Source organism: Oncorhynchus nerka, linkage group LG27 (assembly GCF_034236695.1).
Source record: "Oncorhynchus nerka isolate Pitt River linkage group LG27, Oner_Uvic_2.0, whole genome shotgun sequence".
NCBI classification, from domain to species: Eukaryota; Metazoa; Chordata; class Actinopteri; order Salmoniformes; family Salmonidae; genus Oncorhynchus; species Oncorhynchus nerka.
The window spans coordinates 73,963,732-73,983,716 of NC_088422.1; positions in this window are offsets into that span (position 1 = coordinate 73,963,732).

Sequence of the window (19,985 nt, forward strand, 5' to 3'; positions counted from 1 at the left end):
GACCATGCTGGTCATTTATGAACATTTGAACATCTTGGCCATGTTCTGTTATAATCTCCACCCGGCACAGCCAGAAGAGGACTGGCCACCCTACATAGCCTGGTTCCTCTCTAGGTTTCTTCCTAGGTTTTGGCCTTTCTAGGGAGTTTTTCCTAGCCACCGTGCTTCTACACCTGCATTGCTTGCTGTTTGGGGTTTTAGGCTGGGTTTCTGTACAGCACTTTGAGATATCAGCTGATGTACGAAGGGCTATATAAATAAATTTGATTTGATTTGATTTGATTCACCTGGTCAGTCTGAGTCATGGAAAGAGCAGGTGTTCTAAATGTTTTCTACTCTCAGTGTATAACAACATGACCAACAACAGGGATTACACACATGCCCACAGTGAAGGAGCACTACACATCAACAACTGACACATCACTTCCTTTATCTAGCCTGTGTTTACTCTCTAAAGCCAGGCAGTCATGCCACTGTGAGAGAGTGTTTTGGGTTGATATTTTGCTGAAAAACGCTTGAAAGGTTTCCTACCCCCCAGGTAGAGGAGAGAGGGATGATTCATACGGGCTGTGTGTGGGTGTGTGGGTGGGCCATTAGACAGAGAACAACAGCTACCTGGCCCTGGAGCTCCATGTACTGACCCTAATGTAAGGACAGGAGAACAGTACACTGAGGATAATTATTAGAAGTCACACACAGACACAGACACAGACACAGACACACACGCGCGCACACACACACACACACACACACACACACACACACACACACACACACACACACACACACACACACACACACACACACACACACACACACACACACACACACACACACACACACACACACACACAAACAACTATTCGAAACAACTCTAAAATCCTAGGATCCTAAAATCCCTGCTCTCATTATAATAACCTATAATGATGTGGGTCCTGTATACCATGTGTGATATTTAAGCAATAAAGCCCAAGGGGGTGTGGTATATGGCCTGTTCTTACACTTGACGCAACGTGGAGTGCCTGGACACAGCCCTTAGCTGTGGTATATTGACCATACAGTATATCACAAACCCACGAGGTGCCTTATTGCTTTTATAAGCTGTTTACCAACAGAATTAGAGCAGTAAAAATACAGTTTTGTCATACCAGTGTTATATGGTCTGATATGCCACGGCTGTCAGCCAATAAGCATTCAGGGCTCAAACCACCCAGTTTATAATTTAGCTTTAATCTCATGTGGTAATAATTATCACTGCCTGCCTCCCATTTACTTTCATCATCATGTCTTTACATTTTCCAAAATGGTCAGGCATAATTTCCTACATGAAAACAGGAGAGAGTAAGGTCTCAATGTGTACTACCATATCAGTATGTCCCGGGTGAGTCACTGGTTCACAAACAAAGCCTCTCTTTCTCCGGCTGAGGCCCAACATACGCAGGTGGTTCAGGGCAGCACACACACGTGCCCTTCCCTGTGAGGATACAGTGTGTACTGCTTACATACCAGATTCAGAAAAAACAACTACTGCTTTGTCCCAGTACAGAAAGGTGATTCCTCACAAAACTAGAATAAACAGGACCCATAGAAAGGTCCTTTGGAGGAAGTATTGTGGACATACAGTATATTACATTTGTTTCTTAAAGCATAATTGATCAATAATGAATTGAAGTTGGAACATTTGTGGCATTCTGGGCTGACTCAGGCCTCCTAAATAAAGTATTTTTCTGTTCTAGTTTTGTGCGGAATCACCCAGTAAAGTCCCCATCCAGTAACCTTACTGTGCTGTATCCATACAACTAGAGATCAGTCACTGCCCCAGGGCTACACGTATCCACTCTGAGAGAACCAACACAGTCCTGAATACACCCCTGGCTAAGAGGTAAGCTGCGTTTGGGAGCAACACAATTCTCTAGCAGTGTGAACAATACAGCTACCCAGGGATGGGAACGGTGGGCCACTCCGCAGCACCAAAGCCAGGTGTTAGCACTTGAGGTCGCTTGCCTCATCAATAATTGACAGAGGCAAACCAATCAGAACAATTTGCTCCCCACAACGAAGTGCTAGAGCAGGCTCACACCGGCGAATCATTAATGAGGCAACGGTTAGACGGTTAGCCTCTCGCTAGCACCACTCCTCTGACGCTATGCTAAGCTGCACCAGGTCCTATCATAGATACTGTTGACAGAGTGGTCCTGGTCAACACTCAGATAAGGAGGGAAAGCTGCAGAATGTAATGATGTGCTGCTGAAGCCCCTTGGTAGAATGTGAGCTGCGTTACAGAATTAAATGTTGTCAATGTGTTGCACAGGCCTCTTTAGGAGCACAATGCAAATCCGTCACCATGGGGGAATGACCAGTATTGGCCGTTGCCGTGAAGAGGGCCAGCTGGAGCTGTTTCTGTGGCTATTCCGGTGTGGGAGAGTCTTTATGGATAAGGATAATATCGACCCGGGTGACATCGCTCAAACATTGGGGAAAACAACAACAAAGATGGCGTTTCTCTTTAAAGTCCAGGGTCCAGGATTGTTGTTTGACGGAGAAATCAAAGTCCTGAGGGAGCTGCTTGCGAAGTCTGATCGAGCGGCCATATTGGAACCATTTCATAGCTAATCGATGCAGCTCTCTGTTCTTTCAGCTTTGGGTCCAGTTGAGGCTCAATTAAACCAGTAACCTTGATCTGAGGAACAAACCATGCAAACCTTGCACAGCGCATAGATTATTCCCAAACACACACATATTCACGCACACATCACACACACACGCAAATATACTCACATATGCGTAATACCAAAAATAAATACTTTATACTATACTATTTGATGTCCATTTTGTTTAGTTCAAATGAAACACTGAGGAGATGAATAGTAAGTTGTTTACCCATACTCACTCATGGCTTTTCCCCTTTGAAAAAGACAAGCTTTCCCCTGAATATCTCGGCTTTCTAATCACCTTAATGCAGTCTCAGTTTCAATATATCTCACTGATGGAAGGATTAGGAAAGGAGGGAGAAAATGAGAAAGGACGAGAGAGAGAAAGGAGAGAGAGAGAAAGGCAGACAGAGAGAAAGGAGAGAGAGAGAAAGGAGAGAGAGAGAAAGGAGAGAGAGAGAAAGGAGAGAGAGAGAAAGGAGAGAGAGAGAAAGGCAGAGAGAGAAAGGAGAGAGAGAGAAAGGAGAGAAAGGAGAGAGTGAAAGGAGAGAGAGAGAAAGGAGAGAAAGGAGAGAGAGAGAAAGGAGAGAGAGAGGAGAGAGAGAGAAAGGAGAGAGAGAGAAAGGAGAGAGAGAGAAAGGAGAGAAAGGAGAGAGAGAGAAAGGAGAGAGAGAGAAAGGAGAGAAAGGAGAGAGAGAGAAAGGAGAGAGAGAGAGAAAGGAGAGAAAGGACGAGAGAGAGAAAGGAGAGAGAGAGAAAGGAGAGAAAGGAGAGAGAGAGAAAGGAGAGAGAGAGAAAGGAGAGAGAGAGAAAGGATAGAAAGGAGAGAGAGAGAAAGGAGAGAGAGAGAAAGGAGAGAAAGGAGAGAGAGAGAAAGGAGAGAGAGAGAAAGGAGAGAAAGGAGAGAGAGAGAAAGGAGAGAAAGGAGAGAGAGAGAAAGGAGAGAAAGGAGAGAAAGGAGAGAGAGAGAAAGGAGAGAGAGAGAAAGGAGAGAGAGAGAAAGGAGAGAAAGGAGAGAGAGAGAAAGGAGAGAGAGAGAAAGGAGAGAAAGGAGAGAGAGAGAAAGGAGAGAGAGAGAAAGGAGAGAGAGAGAAAGGAGAGAGAGAGAGGAGAGAAACAATTGCTAACAAATACATTTGTTTCCTTGCGTTCAAATTTATTTCATACTTCAAATTTGTTATATTTGTATTTTAGTAATTGTTTTCTTATTCAATGTAGCATTTTATTGGAATTTGACAGAGACAAAAACTCAATTATTTTACACAGCTGAACTGACTTCCTCAGTACATCATTTTAAAACCTATTTCTAATGTGATGTCTTCAACCTACCTATGCAGCATATTCACTATTAATCATCATAACTATTCCATAGTAACAACTTTGGAGCAGTTTTATCTCCTTACTTGATTTACATAGCTCTTAAAGGGGCAGCACAATTATATTACAATTGATTGGTTGGCCTGTCCACTGGCGTGGCTGATATTGACACTTGTAGACAGTTACTGTCTGTTTAATGATCACTATTCACTTTTATAGCCCTCTCTGGACCACGTCACTAATAAATATTTGCAAAGAGGAAATTTGCCCTATGTCTTGAGAGAGCCATAAAGCTGGCACCTGTGTGTTTTGAGATTAGCATGTAATTAAAATAGTAAATCAATATTTATTAAGCTCTATTGCAAAACAAATGAGAATTGTTGCAGGGTCGCCACTGCCTGCCGGGGCCAAGAGAGCAATGATTCCTTTTGCCGTTCAACTCTCTCTCTCTCTCTCTCTCTCTCTCTCTCTCTCTCTCTCTCTCTCTCTCTCTTATATACTAGCAGCTTCATATAAAACATTGCAGCATAAAATGCACCCACTATGACCTCATTTTATTTATAATGAGAATGTAAAATGCATACATCACCTTTCTCTCAATCAATTGTTGAAACAAATGTAATAATACGTGTGTGTGTGTGTGTGTGTGTGCGTGTGTGTGTGTGTGTGTGTGTGTGTGTGTGTGTGTGCACAATCGTGTGTGCAGGTGTGTGCATAGCTATACTGTATTTGTGTGTATGCTGTAGTCTGTGCGTTTGTGCTTGCGTCTGGACGAGGGGAGGGAGCACTTGAAGGTGAGCTCTCTCTCTCTCACTCGTCCTTCAGCGCTTGTTGTTCTTCTGTAAATGGAGGAGCTGAGAATAACTCTGCTCACATTACACTTCACTGTGCATAAAACCATCTCAGCAGCACTGGCTGCTCACTGTCACACAGTCTGTCTGTCTGTCTGGAGCACAGCAGGCCAGACTACAGTAGAGAGAACCCAGTGTGAGGTCAGACAATCCTCCCCTACTGTACCCAAAACCTATCTCAGCTACGTCAGCCCTCCACGGCCCCACTTCCAGCCTTAGTCACGTAAACCCAGGACTAATGGGCCTAAAATAACACTGTGACACCTCCACCTCCTTTTTCAGACACAAACACAGGTGCACAGAGGCGGACACACACAGGAACACACAGAGGCGCTCTCACACATACTGGTGTGCACACACATACTAACACCTACCCACTCACGCACAAACACACACATATACACGCGCGCACACTTCACCTCAATGAGACCCTCTTCCCCTTTTCAGCCACAGTTATAAAAAGGTGAGAGCACTCTCTATCTCACCACACCTTCTACATCTATAGAAAGTTAAGGGACTGGAGAAAGCAAACAGTTGTAAATAAATACAACCCCTTTCACCTCTGTAGGCTAAAATGCACAGATTATAGTAGGAATGGCTGCTACAGTGTCTAGAGCTATATATCTACTGTACATATGCTATGCAAAAGAGAAAGAGTAGCCAATAACAACTCAATGGAGCACTCCTTTTATTGTTTAAAAACTGCTCTACATTTTAACGGCTGAAGAAAACATTGGTCAGATTCAATTATGCATTAAAAAAAATAAGTTATGAGCTGGCGGCTAAATTATTGATGCTGGCATGGATAGTGGCTCGGCGTTGCCAATGTGTCAACGCATTTCTGCTGACGTTTCTTCCTGTATTGATAATTTTCCATCTAAAAAGGTCCATAAAGTCTTGATCTGTGAAAGATGGCAAGTGGCCGGGATATCCTGTAATAAGCAGATTGGAGAAATGATACATAATTATTGGAGGGAGTGAAAATGGGTTTGATATCATATCTAACATAAAACACTGGATGTATGAACTGGATTTTTTTGTCACAGTCTGAGGATTTAAACTAAATCAATTGAAACCACTTAAATGTTCCTTGGACCGGATGTGTTATTAATTTGTCTGCATCATGTCCAGTGTGCCACATTTACCAGAAATATTGAGGTACAGTTAGGGCTGTGGCGGTCACACAATTCCGTCAGCCGGTGATTGTCATGCAAATAGCTGTCGCTTTCACGGTAATACAGTCTACACCTTCAGAATAAATCCATTATTTACATTAGACAGGTCTAAAGAAGTGAGATATGAAGAAATGTAGTCTATATCAGAAGAAAATAATGGCATACTTTGAGTTGTCCTTACATTAGGCCCTGATGTGGCTATGCCAAATAGCTGTGGGCTACACTAGTTCATTTAGCAACAAGATTTGATTAGAATTCCATAGCATTATTTTATAGAATGAAGAATACAATTGAACATAGCTGAATAAAAGATAAATATTTTCTTCAAACGATTTGAGGGAGTGCACACGCGGCTATTCTGTGTTGAGCGGTTAACAAAGAAAGTACTCCTATATGCTTCATTTAGAGTTATTAATGTAACTTTAGTTGTTCTACAAATGTTGGGCTATATGTTTTGATGTTCAATACATTGTAAGGCTGCAATATGAGTCTCTAATGATGATTTTTTTTAAGTTGCTTGAAAGGCATGAGCTCTACTTCGTTTTTTTTTTTGCACATTTGAAAACACTCTAATAGTCTCTCATTCACAATTTGACAAGCACTTGATAATCCTCGAATTTCACGGCGGCATCCTCTTTGTGGCCGTATTGCACCCTAAAGAAATCCATGCCGTTTGCGGCCGGGAGTGCTGCCTTGTGCCCTTCTCCCTGAGTGTGCTGCGCAATACGAACCGCCTCATATGGCTCTCCGTCACGTGATCGGGTCTTTCTCACAGGCTATAAGTGAAGACAGACACATCGGGGACGCAACTGCGAGCGTCCTTATCCAATTCCAAGGTGCATATTGAAGATATTGGAAGAACGGTCCACATTTATTTTTCGTCAGCCAACAAGATGCCAACAACAAGATGAGTAGTCCTAACAAAAAGCAAAAGCACTAGCCTATGTCAATCTACTATCCCCAATAGTACAAAAGTTGACCTATTCTATTCTGTGCGAGAAATAAATATTCCAAACGTAATCTGGGACAGTTGTGGGATGCAATAGATCTCAAATTAATACAACCACTGGCAGAAAAAAAACAAGCAATGTGCTTAATATTAGGAAAGTTGAGAAATAAATATGGTAGGTCTAGCCTATAGAAAGCTGATCCTCCTATTTTTAGTAGAGGCCATCACTCTGTTTTCTCCCGCAAATGCATAGCCTATCGAAATGTTGCGCAACATGAACTCATGGGCTCTCATAAAGTGTTTTATTAGATTTTCAAATACATTTGCATTGATGTCAGAGTGATTATAGGGACAATATAGTGCTGAGTACCAGGCAGTTAGCAAGTTTGGTAGGCTACTAATGACCATTAGCAGCATCAGAGTTTGGAGAAGCCTAATTACCATGACTAAACGGTCATGTGGAATTTGACTGCAATTCATGACTTGTGACCGCGGTAATACGGTCACTGTAACAGCCCTAGGCACAGTCATGTAAGCCATTTTTACTTCTCACCCCCTTGAATCACTATAAACTCACCAGATACCACATGGAGGTGGTATCATGTTATATCATGTCCACACCATTGTTACGTACGTGTGTAGGTGTTTGTGTGTTTAAAAAATGTGTATCTAAGTGGGTTGTTGACTGTCTTTGTCTTGGGACTGTCCCTCTCATATGCACACGGATGTCACACTTCCTGCGATGCAAATGCCTGTGGTTTAACTGCAGATAGCCACCAAGTACAGAGCATCTGTTTCTCTGTCTTCTTTCTCTCTCTTTCTTTCGGTCTCTACAAACACACACACACACACACACACACACACACACACACACACGTCTGGTGTTTTAGCACAACTACATAGGTCTTTAATTGAACTGCCTTTTTTTCTTCATATTTGTTTTTACTTGAATACAGAAACGTAATGCATTCTACACAAAAACTGTTAATGAATTAAATTGCAAAGTGTACAATAAAATGATTTCTTCTGTTGTGGCATTGTTCCTATCCCTGATTCAGAGATGAATGAAAAGGGCTGGTGGGATGTGATGTCCGGAGGCAGAAAAACACAATTGAAAGATGAGAAAACGAAAGAGAAATTGACGAGTGCGGCCGGCGTACGGCTGCGATGAGAACACTGTGCTCTTTTCCACCCTACAAGGTTAACAGAACAGAGCATTCGACTTGTGGAAAATTCCAGATGACCTTCTGCTTATCTGAGTCTTGTTTTGCCGTAACGCTCCCTTGCCTCTGTTCAGTGGCTGTGTTCACAGTGCTGGGTGTAGGTGTTGGGGAGTGAGTGACCCAGAGGCCTATGCAGGAACACCTACAACCCGCCAGAGATAAGAGTTGCCTCAGCTGAATATCACAGCTCATTACAACCAAGGAAACTGCACACAGCCAAAGCCAAAATGCCAGGGGTTTGACACACAGCTCTGTTCATCTGAAAGGTTATGATACTTCTCAACTTTCCATTTTAAAATATCAAGCTCAGAAGGGAAAGGTACAATTCAGTCAAATTGAGATTATTAGGAGAAAGAATAAACGCTAGTGCTGAAAGCCTTTCTGGAGACATAAAAAAAACAGATACACATCCCAATCAGGTTTCCCTCTGCCCCTGCTATGGTAGACTGTAGAGGACTGTCCCTCCACTGATTTGGAGTCAGCGAGCAGTGAACCAGGCCCTGAGTCGCTGTCCTGTGTGACTCATGTGTTTGCACTATGTGAGGTAGAAGAGAGCGAGGTGGGCCTGTGTGTGGCTGGAGAAGAAAGCACAACCACACACACATGCATTTACATCTACATACAATTAGCTCCTGTAACACATTATGCAGGTCTGACAGTTTATAAAATCTATCTGCACTACAATAATGACCTTAACGTTAATGTTGCAAGCAATAATCTTGCATGCATTTGATTACAGTATCTTATATTACTACAATGATAAACCCACAAAAAAAAACTCTGTACGGCCTTTGCAGAGCAGCCGGTATTTGGTGTGTGGAAATTTCCAGCTAATATGTTTGGTGAGGGAGGAGGAACTACATGAGACTTATCTTCCCTAATTCAGGGATATTTTGAAAGTAGAACACTCTGGAGAAGTGCGGTTCTGTCGGCCAGTCTAAATGTACTGTTAGCGACACCACAGAGAGCAGAGACACACATTACCCAATCAGATCCTGTATTTTTAGAACACAGTAACAATGAGCTCCGTACCATAGATCATACAGTGTAGTACGCCCACTTGGTGTTTCACAATCTACAGTTGTTCACCAGTGTCTGTTCGGAAACATACACACCGATGTAGACACACACACGCATAAACACACAGATTCACAAGAACGCACACAGCACGCACACATGCACACGCATGCATGCACACAAGCACACACACGCACACGCACACGCACGCACACACACGCACAAACACACACACACACACACACACACACACACACACACACACACACACACACACACACACACACACACACAGAAACACGCTCAAATCAACAAATGGATATGTACACATCTAGTATAGATTACTTCTCGAACCATAATAATATTTTACTGTCCAGTGAGTCTAAAAGAAGTTCAATTTTGAACATTTTAATTGCAGGAATTCTGCTAAATTCGGAAAAGATTACTATCAGAATGAATGCAAGGAATGCTACCTTATGTGCATATTTCATGCATTTTGTTTCAACTGCTGTGGTTTCTACATCAGATGAACAGTATGAGTTGCAAAAGTGCATAAAATGAACTAATGGCCGAATCATGTTTTCTTATTCATAGGTTTAAGGCCAGGCACCACACTCTAATAGAGTCAACTTTAACCAGACACAAATATTACTTTTTGTATGTAAAATATGATATGTTGTATTAAAATATGCAAATTAATCAACATCTAATTAAATATGTGCATATTTGCATCTCACGCAAATACCTTTTTTTCTGGACACTGGATGAAGCCAGACTAAATATTTTGGTTTGGTCTTGTTAAGACACTGCAGGACCGGACTGTTTGTGGATAATTACTTTTTCAGAAGACAATGTAAATATAGAATAAAACATTTACAACATAACAACAATGACCTATGTTACAGTATACGTCTGGGGAATACGCTTAAGTATATCGATACAATATTTGGTGAATGTAGATGCTTCTGAGGCTGAGAAAGATTTGTTGGCGTTTGGGAAGAGTCTGACTTTTGGGAAATGGCAGTTAAAGACAAGGACACTGGATTTAGACACTGAATGCGAACGAATGACCCAATCACCATCTCTTTAAAGTCATTTCCATACAGTCCAGTTTGTAACATTCTCTATGAAATGGGCTTTTAAATGATGTGTGATTCAATGGAGCTTTGAAATTATGGATGTACATATGTCCATTTAAATGTGGTTACAATTCATGACATTTTGATGCCGGTAGTATAATAAACCAATCATACTACTTTTTGAAAATACTACTATTGATTAACCAAAATACCAAAACATCTCAAAATTGAGAAGCAGATGGCCTTAAGTGCCCTTCATATCTGAAAGAATCCACCTAGCGAAAGATCTAACAAAAAGAAAACATTAAATTCAATCAAACGTCAGGGCCATCATCAGGCTGTAGACTAGAGAATGAGGAGTTTATGGGAGAAGATATCTGTGAAATGACATCTTCATTTCCATTCTTACAGTACTATTGTTGATGTCCTGATACTACAGTATGGTTGCAACCCGGCACCTGAATTGAACCGTGAGGAAATATTTATCATTTCAATTTGGGAACTAAAATATGTCAAGTAGCCGTCCAACTCTAAAACTCCACAACACATGAACCGTGGAACCTTCTCAAAAGGCACTTTGTTCAAGTGAAATTGTGCGTGTCATAATAAAGCTGTTGAAATATATCATTTGGAAATTGCTCATAGGTTGTTAGCATGGCCAGTACACAGAATGAGTATCGTTGTGAAATAAGTCAATTATATTGGCTTATTGCTCATTGGCCCTCTTGAAAATCTAAACCAGTCTCACAGTCAATGACCCATATGCAAACAATTACCCCATTCCACACAGCGCCTCATTTCCCCATACAGGCTAGTCAAATCTGGGCCAGTGATTTCTCTTTTACTGAGGATTCTCCAAGCATGTTGTGGTCAGAGTGGGAAAACAAACCTTGCTCTTAAAAAGTAGCACATGAATTCTTAGTGAATGTTATGCAAACTGATAATAATACATTCTCTGATATCAGGATATGTGCTGTTTTCTGATGAAATTCCTGCTGACATATTTTTTGTGAAAAAACTATACACTAATAAAAAAAATGTATACAACAATTTACCATTTAACGTCCCTAAGTTATTATACTATTCCCTTGCCTCTCCTCTGAGAATTAAGCAAAAGTCAAATATTACATGAAAGGGGAGAGAGAAAGGGTGTATAGAAAAGCTCAGAAAATAGAGAGGTGGAGAGAGGAGGAAAAGAGAGAGGTGGAGAGAGGAGGAAAAGAGAGAGGTGGAGAGAGGAGGAAAAGAGAGAGGTGGAGAGAGGAGGAAAAGAGAGAGGTGGAGAGAGGAGGAAAAGAGAAAGTAAGATTGAGAGCTCACATAGAAACGTGATCATTCGTTTTGGATGAGTGATCCATCACTGCTTCTCTATGAGAGAGAGAAAAAGAGAACAGCAGAACGAGAGAGAGAGAGAGAGAGAGAGAGAGAGAGAGAGAGAGAGAGAGAGAGAGAGAGAGAGAGAGAGAGAGAGAGAGGAGAATAAAGGATCTGTGTAACTCCTTGGGAGCGGAGTGGATGCCTGGGTTAGGGCAGTTGTAATGAAACATTCATAATATGTCTTAACACGCTCGGCTGCATAGCGCTACGTGATGCCACGGTCGTCAAGGTCACGGTTACCATGGCGCTACTAGGAGCTGGAGGTTGCCGTGGTATCTCCAAGGTACCACCGAGGGAGACAAGCACAGGTCACAGACACGTCTCTGTTTAACATGCCCTCCGTGTGAGTGAGTGTGTGAGTGAGTGGGTGTATATGTGTGTGTGTTTGACTGTGATCATGGCCAGTTCTGTGTGATCTCTTTGTCACCATGAGTCAAGTTCTCATTCCTGTGATCATTTTAATGGTGACTGTTCATATTCTCAACCCTCCAGTCTGATCTTTCATTTCCCGTAAGCTACTGCCTTTCTAATTTGTGTGTGTGTGTGTTTGTGGGTGTATGTGTGTGTGTCGTCGCTGACTTGTGACAGTTAACCTTTCCACGCCTCAACCGATGAGTGAGTGTGTTCATCACCTAGTTTGCGGTGTGTGTGTGCCTCTGTCTGTGTGTGTCCGTGTGTGTGTGATGTGATGTGGTAGCAGAGCCTTAGTTAGCACACACTGCTTCAGTCCTGAGCTGATCTCTGACTGTGTCTTTAAGAAGAGGGGCTGTGAGGATCAATAGTCATCAGAAGGTTTCAATAAATACATTCATCACACCATGAGACAGGCTGACTACAGTCTACACTACTCCTGCATGTTACTGCTGATTGGGAGCATAGACAGACCAACTCACTGACTCAATGACTACAGAGATATCATTACCATTGAAAAGGTCAAGGTGCCATGTTTTTTGGTTTTGAAGGGATAATGATGGTTAACAATACTTATATTGCCTCAGAAACTAGAATAATAGTGTTGCTTCAAGTTGGGCAAACTCTGCATGTCTTAAATCTCATCTAAAAGGAAATACTCCTTTGTCTTTCAACTGTAAAAGTTCGAAAACAGGCTTTTGAGTAAGAATGGTGCATTATCGCTAAGTAATGTTTCAGGGCTACATTTTAAGCTGTGTAGTGAGCGGTGACAAACGAACTACCATTTTAATTTCGATCAGGAGGAGAAACACATGGCTGGAGCCAACGGAGTCAGCTCTCTCATTCTGCCACTGACTGGGACCATCTGGACCCAATAAAGTTTTTCTCTTTGAATCAACAGCTGTTGAAATGACACAGAACAACTATTTTTTTCCCTATCAATCTTTCTTTTTTTTCTTCCATTCTTTCTTTTTTTTATGTACTCGTTTTATTGTGGTTGGAGCTTAAAGGTCTGTCTTATTTGGGCAATTAAATTAATTAAAATGTTGACCATGTTCACCTGTTTTCTTTGTTTTCTCCATCACTTTCTCTCTCCCTTCCTCTTTGCCTATCTCTCATTCTCCCTTCTTCTCTCCCTATCTCTCATTCTCCCTTCCTCTCTGCCTATCTCTCATTCTCTCTTTCTCCCTCCCTTCCTCTCTGCCTATCTCTCATTCTGTCTTTCTCTCTCCCTCCCTCTCTGCCTCTCTCTTTCTCTCTCCCTATCTCTCATTCTCTTCCTCTCTCCCTATCTCTCATTCTCTTTCTCTCTCACTTCCTCTCGCCTATCTCTCTTTCTCTCTACCTTCCTCTCTGCTTATCTCTCTTTCTCTCTCCCTCTCTGTGAGCCTGGTGATTGAGGGGCTGGACGTCTCAGTCAATCTGTCAGCGGCTGACTGTTTTACAACACACGCACTACACTGATGGACACCATCACTCACCCTGCAACAGCCACACAGACATAGAATAAACCGAGAGGGAGAGAGAGAGAGAGCGAGAGTAAGATAAATTACATGAGAGAGAGATAGAAAGAGATTACATGAAAAGAAAGAGAGGAGAGATGACATGAACGAGAGAGCAAGCAAACTGAATAGACACTTGAAAAGAGGGAGTACTGGTGACAGAGGGATAGAAAACAGAGAGTGTTATAGTAGGTGCTAAAGTTAGTGTTAGTCGGGTCATGATAAGGTTCTGAACTGATTAAACCCCATGGTGGGTTTTTTCCTCTCCTTAGTGGAGACAGAATCACTATGTATGCGTCCAAAATGGCACCCTATTTCCTATATAGTGCACTACCTTTGTAATGCACTATATAGGGACTAGAGTGCCTTTTAGGACACATACTTTGGTTCTCTCCTTTCTGGAGAACAGAGGAAAATGTGTTCCACCCAACTGGCAGATTTGCCTCTTAGCACTTCCTCCATCATTATTTCATCCCTAAATAGCTCTCAAATGTATCAAGGCCCAGTGATAATCATCTTTTCAATAACTGTACTTCTACATGGAGCTCAAAATTCTACTAAAAACAACTTCATCTAGACGTTATCTGGAAGTGTGTAAAACCTCCTAGAGTCTATTGACGCACTGATGCCCATCCCCATCCAGTTTAAGCTTGAGATATATTTTGTGTTGTGCATGGGCTGCATCTCAATCCACCGCATCCACCCATGGCTGTCTTCTGCATCTGCAGTGGAAGGTAGCCGAGCTACAGCTGTGTTTGTCAGACCATGACACATCTCGAAAATCCGTCTTCTCACAAAAACGGCTGTAGCCTATTAACTAATAACTAATACTCCATGCAAAGACGAGACTCTCACAAACACGATGGTGGTCACCGTTATGCTCTACAATCCCCACAAGCCCCACGGGACTCGTCTACAGTCGGAGCCGTCGATATGCCAACTTCTATTTGTAGCGTCCGAACCGTTTGGGCTACAAACTAATGTGACCCCACTGTGAAAAGGGACTTGTCTGGAGGTAATTGGTACCGGTTTAAAAAATGAATGGAAGTATGGAGGTAGCTTTGTGCCCCAAAAAAGGGGTTAAATATGTGTATTTGTATATGTAAAGTGTTGGTCCCATGTTTCATGAGCAGAAATAAAATATCCCTGAAATTTGCCATGTGCACAAAAAGCGTATTTCTCTTATTTGTCCACAAAATTCATAATTCATCCACCTGACAGGTGTGGCATATCAAGAAGCTGATTAAACAGCATAATTACTACAAAGGTGTACCTTGGGCTGGGGACAATAAAAGGCCACTCTAAAATGTACAGTTTTGTCACACAACACCATGCCACAGATGTCTCAAGTTTTGAGGGAGCAAGCAATTGGCATGCTGATTGCAGGAATGTCCACCAGAGCTGTTGCCAAATAATTGAATGTCCATTTCTCTACCATAAGTTGCCTCCAACGTAATTTTAGAGAATTTGGCAGTATGTCCAACCGGCCTCACAACCACAGACAACGTGTAACACTCCAGCCCAGGACCTCTACATCTGGCTTCTTCACCTGCGGGATCATCAGAGACCAGCCACCCGGACAGCTGATGGAACTGAGGAGGATCTGTAATAAAACCCGTTTGTGGGTAAAAACACATTTTGATTGGCTGGGCCACCCATGGCTGTGCCCCTGTCCAGTCCTGTGAAATCCATAGATTAGGACCTAATGAATTGCTTTCAATTGACTGATTTCCTTACATGTAAAATTGTTAAAATTGTTGCTTGTTGCATTTATATTTTTGTTCAGTACAGTGTATTCGGGAAAGGATTTAGACTTTTTCACTTTTTCCTCATTCTGTTACATTACAGCCTTATTCTCAAGTGGATTAAATACATGTTTAGCCTCAACAATCTACACACAGTACCCCATAATGATGAAGTGAAATCAGGTTTTTAGAAATGTTTGCAAATTTATAAAAATAAAAACGCAGAAATGCCTTATTTACATAAGTATTCAGACCATTTGCTATGAGACTCGAAATTGAGCTCAGGTGCATCCTGTTTCCATTGATCATCCTTGTGATGTGTCTAGAACTTAATTGGAGTCCACCTGGGGTAAATTCAATTGACTGGACAGGATTTGGAAAGGCACACATCTGTCTATATAAGGTCCCACAGTTGACAGTGCATGTCAGAGCTAAAACCAAGCCATGAGGTCGAAGGAATTGTCCGCAGAGCTCTGAGACAGGATTGTGTCGAGGCACAGATCTGGGGAATCGTACCAAAAAAAATCTGCACCATTAAAGGTCCCCAAGACATGAGCTTTTGCTTATCTCTTGACTTTTTTTTGTTGCTATTAATGAATATGTTATTCAATGCGTTTCTATGGGATTTGGTAGTAAAGGCCAAATTCAACATTTTATCAAATAATTGATTTCATTTTTTGAGACCTAAAGGGGTCCTAAAATTCTAAATCATATAAGGAAGTGATCCATGTATGACTATATGTCAGCTTATGGAACTGCCGGAGCTGCAGGGTAGCCTGGTGGTTAGAGCGTTGGACTAGTAACCGGAAGGTTACAAGTTCAAATCCCAGAGCTGACAACGTACAAATCTGTAGTTCTGCCCCTGAACAGACAGTTAACTCACTTTTCCTAGGCTGTCATTGAAAATAAGAATTTGTTCTTAACTGACTTGCCTAGTTAAATAAAGGTAAAAAATAAATTATAACCATTTCATATTTTCTTTCACACTTAAAAAATCCCACCTCATAAAATAAAGGAATCAAGCCAGCAACGAGAAGATACGAGTCTGGTGATATGTAGTATAGGGCCAGCCAGAACCATCAATGTCTGATGGAGAAGAATAGGAATATAATGTGGAACGTGTCGAACTCTCCAATCTTACCTCAGTGAGACGTGTGTGTGTGTTTGATACTCGACCAAGAGCAGCACTTTCTGCCTCTTGTTCTACACGGTCTATTGTTGTAGTCTCCACCACTCGGCCCAAGGTAAACACTACAATATCAAACATAATGTGGAGAGATAATGGCTGAGGTGTCATGGAGAATATTCACTATGAGAGTAAACAATGACTCTGGCCCTCAACACAGATGCTCATAAACACACACAAATGCATGTGCATTCACACACATTGACATATGTATGCACACACGCACGCACACTCGAGCACACACGCACGCACGCACAGTCGCCCTGGGTCCTGTCTAGCCTCCTCATGATTACTATCATTTCCCCATTTTGTTTCTCTGCTTGTCAATGGCAGAGACAGGAGGCAACATAGTGTTGCATATCTGATTCTCAAACGGAAACTCTCTTCGAAACACAGAAAACGTAATAAATACAGTATGAGCAATATTCTCTCTCAGGAGAGCCAAGAGAGAGTAGCTAGGAGAAAGGCATAAAGTGTTCCCCAGAAACCTAATGATGGGCCGCCCAGAGAAGTGAAATGCAAACGAACCAATCTGTTTGTCTGTTTACTGGGAAGAGGAACAGAAGCTAGCTGTGTACTGCCACCCTGCAATGTCATATGGGAGTCAGTCTCTCACAAACACATGCCTAATGACTCAATATATTCACCCGCTCTCCCTCCCTCTCCACTATCACTCTCTCTCCTCTCTATTTCTCCTGCTCTCTCTCCTTCTTTCTCTTTCCCCCTTTCCTTATATCTCTCTCTCTCTGGCTCTCTCTTCTCTCCTAATGGCCCTGTCCATAGGCACTCCAACTCTCACGCACCCCGCTCTCTGTTCTCCTCTACTCATCCCCCTCTACAGGCAGGCAGCCTGACACCTCGCCCTCCCCTTCCCAAGGAAAGTGTGCCGCTCTGGGCCTGGACTCCTGCCACACTCCCCTGGTACTCCCAGCTCAGCCCGGATCTCTAGTGGAGGATGTGAAGACATGCTGTGTGTACTGTAAGTGTCAGACCTGGGTGAAATTCAGCACTGATTTCAAGTACTACAATTATAGCTCTATATTGTGACATGTCTTTCAAATCAATACTCTTCAAATTTAGTTGAAAAGTTAGACTTACTAGTGATGTATTTTCAAAATGATTAATGGTGGAACAAAATCTGTTCCATAATAGAACATTTGACAAACCGAATGTATTTGAATCACTCATGCAAGCCCTCACCAAACACTATTACACAGATCACATGCAAGCCCTCACCAAACACTATTACACAGATCACATTCAAGCCCTCACCAAACACTATTACACAGGTCACATGCAAGCCCTCACCAAACACTATTACACAGGTCACATGCAAGCCCTCACCAAACACTATTACACAGATCACATGCAAGCCCTCACCAAACACTATTACACAGGTCACATGCAAGCCCTCACCAAACACTATTACACAGGTTACATGCAAGCCCTCACCAAACACTATTACACAGATCACATGCAAGCCCTCACCAAACACTATTACACAGATCACATGCAAGCCCTCACCAAACACTATTACACAGATCACATGCAAGCCCTCACCAAACACTATTACACAGTCACATGCAAGCCCTCACAAACACTATTACAAGCCCTCACCAAACACTATTACACAGGTCACATGCAAGCCCACCAAACACAAACACTATTACACAGGTCACATGCAAGCCCTCACCAAACACTATTACACAGATCACATGCAAGCCCTCACCAAACACTATTACACAGGTCACCCTCACCAAACACTATTACACAGATCACATGCAATCAAGCCCTCACCAAACACTATTACACAGATCACATGCAAGCCCTCACCAAACACTATTACACAGATCACATGCAAGCCCTCACCAAACACTATTACACAGGTTACATGCAAGCCCTCACCAAACACTATTACACAGATCACATGCAAGCCCTCACCAAACACTATTACACAGGTCACATGCAAGCCCTCACCAAACACTATTACACAGGTCACATGCAAGCCCTCACCAAACACTATTACACAGGTCACATGCAAGCCCTCACCAAACACTATTACACAGATCACATGCAAGCCCTCACCAAACACTATTACACAGATCACATGCAAGCCCTCACCAAACACTATTACACAGATCACATGCAAGCCCTCACCAAACACTATTACACAGATCACATGCAAGCCCTCACCAAACACTATTACACAGATCACATGCAAGCCCTCACCAAACACTATTACACAGGTCACATGCAAGCCCTCACCAAACACTATTACACAGATCACATGCAAGCCCTCACCAAACACTAAAACACTATTACAGGTCACATGATCACATTACACAGGTCAAGCCCTCACCAAACACTATTACACAGATCACATGCAAAACACTATTACACAGCCCTCACCAAACACTATTACACAGATCACATGCAAGCCCTCACCAAACACTATTACACAGATCACATGCAAGCCCTCACCAAACACTATTACACAGATCACATGCAAGCCCTCACCAAACACTATTACACAGATCACATGCAAGCCCTCACCAAACACTATTACACAGATCACATGCAAGTCGATCTAGGCAGGGATCTGTGGTCACAGTAAGCCCTCCAAACATTTGGTCACAATGGGGCCCTCACCAAACACTATTACACAGGTCTGTTGACCAAACACTATTACACGTGGCTGATGTTTGTCATTGAGACCTTAGTGACTGTGTTCATGCAGGCCATCGAGGAAAGGTCTCTCTGTCTAAAGCCTGAATTCTAAATCCATCCTGACAGGCGATGACATGTTGGAGACTGGAGGGACAGGCCAACTGAATTGATTCAGTCTTTTCTCCCTGCTCTTCTCCCTCTCTCTCTCTCTCTGTCACGTTCTCTCTCTCTCTCTCTCTCTCTCTCTCTCTTTCTCTCTCTCTTTCTCTATTTCCTCTCTCTTTCTCTGTCTTTCATTTTTCCCTTGATACTTTATTCCTCTCTCTCTTTTGTCTCTTCGCTCCCTCACCCATCACTCTCTCCCTTCTCCCTTCTTCCTCCCCCTCCTTTCCTTCTTGCCTCTATCATGTCACAGAGCTGTGTGGCGCGCAAGCTGTCACATTATTTCCCAACAGACATTGCGCTTGTGTGACAGAAGACTGGAGTTGTATATCAATGGGTGACACGGTCGCTCTCCCACTCTCCCTCTCTCTCCCTCTTTCTATCTCTCATTCCCTCTCTCTCCCTCTCTCCGCAGTCAACATCAAATATCGCCGGGTCTTTTTGATCACTTAAAAGGCTGGTATTAGGAGAGGAGCCGTCACTTAAACAAAAGCAAACAGACAAAGTGTTTCATCTGTCATGTTCGTCAGTGGGCCATATGTGCATTCTAACAGCTGTTCTATCAGAGAGGAGGTAAACGACTGAAGTATCCACTCCATATCACACATTATGGCCATCCAGAAAACAACAGAGCTCAAATAACACTCAGTGCAGTCAACGAAGGCAGCAGAAG